The sequence below is a fragment of the Protobothrops mucrosquamatus genome, unplaced genomic scaffold (assembly GCF_001527695.2).
Source record: "Protobothrops mucrosquamatus isolate PMUCROS unplaced genomic scaffold, P.Mucros_1.0 scaffold3768, whole genome shotgun sequence".
NCBI lineage: Eukaryota > Metazoa > Chordata > Lepidosauria > Squamata > Viperidae > Protobothrops > Protobothrops mucrosquamatus.
In genome coordinates this window covers 19,212-20,585 of record NW_015389721.1, presented here as the reverse complement: position 1 = coordinate 20,585, position 1,374 = coordinate 19,212, and the positions used below count along the sequence as shown (strand labels likewise).

Genomic DNA, 1,374 nt, shown 5'->3' with positions numbered 1-1,374 from the left:
CTCCTCCTCCTCCTCCTCCTCCTCCTCCTCCTCTTCTTCTTCTTCTTCTTCTTCTTCTTCTTGTTCTTGTTCTTGTTCTTCTTCTTCTTCTTCTTCTTCCTCCTCCTCCTCCTCCTCCTCCTCCTCCTCCTTCTCCTTCTTCTTCCTCTTCTTCCTCCTTTTCCTCCTCCCCACACACCCTCTTCTAGCACTGATGAAGTTACCTAGTTTGGTCATGAAACGCCTGCAAGAAAACCACCCAGCTGAAAGGTGCACCAAGGACTCCACAATCAGGACCACCCTGATCCAGCAGATCCACATGAGATTCCGCTTTCATTTTGTTCCCATCCAGCCAAAGGTCTTATAAGCACCTTCTCTTCCTCGGCTCGCCAGAGGCCTCTTGCCATATTAATTACATTATCAATTTATGCAAATGGCCAAGGGCCCATTCCGCTGCACAGTTCAGAGCGGGGGAAGCCGATAACGCTGCGCAGAGCAGATCCTGGCTCGGCCAGGAAGAAGCCACGCTGGAGGAAGCATCCCTCAAAAGCAGCCGGAGAGGGTGCGGATGCCAGAGACAAGGACGGGGTTTGTGGCACCGCCTCCCATTGGCTAAATCTCAGCTCGGCTCTGCAGCTGTTGCTACCCTACAATTATTAGTAGAAAGCCAGGGGCACAATGGGCCTTCCGAGCCTCTGTGTGGAGGTACCACGGAAGCACCAACCAGGAAAATGTAAATTAGAAATACCTGCAAGCTAGAAAAATGTGGGATAGACAGCATCACCACCGGACGTATTTGCAACTGGCTAACAAATTGTACTCAGCGAGTAGTCTTCAATGGCACTACATCCACATGGAGAGAAGTGAGCAGTGGGGTGCCATAAGGTTCCGTCTTAGGCCCAGTAAACTCTTCAACATCTTCATCAAGGACTTAGAGGAGGGAATTGAAGGGGAACTCATCAAATTTGCAGATGACACCCAACTGGCAGGAGTAGCCAACGCCCCAGAAGACAAACTCAGGATCCAAAAAGATCTTGACCAACTTGAACAATGGGCCCTGTACAACAAAATGAGTTTCAATGTGGAGAAAAGCAAAGTTTTATACCTAGGCAGGAAAAATCAAAGGTACAAGTACAGATTAGGTGAGACCTGGCTCAAAAACAGCAACTGTGAGAGGGACCTTGGAGTCCCAGTGGACGATCGCTTGACCCTGAGCCAGCTGTGTGCAGCAGCAGCAACCAAAAAAGCTAATACAATCCTGGGTTGTATAAACAGAGGCATAGAATCGGGATCATGAGAAGTACAAGTACCGCTTTATAAAGGCTTAGTAAGGCCACACCTGGAATGCAGCATCCAGTTTTGGTCACCACAGTATAAAAGAGATGTTGAGACTTT

General features: G+C 48.8%; 1 protein-coding gene across 3 annotated transcripts in view; it reads right to left on the bottom strand.

Moving 5' to 3' along the window:
* The window catches only part of LOC107298164 (fibroblast growth factor 12), a 48,158-nt gene extending 48,072 nt beyond the window's left edge, over positions 1–86 (bottom strand). Inside the window, exon 1 of one of the 3 annotated variants that reach the window (XM_015827528.1) lies at positions 68–86. The gene's annotated coding sequence lies outside the window, so the exon portion shown is untranslated. Of the gene's footprint in view, positions 33–67 lie in introns of those variants that run through there. The other 2 variants (XM_015827529.1, XM_015827530.1) reach the window with 2 other exon arrangements.
* Positions 87–1,374: the final 1,288 nt, after the last annotated feature.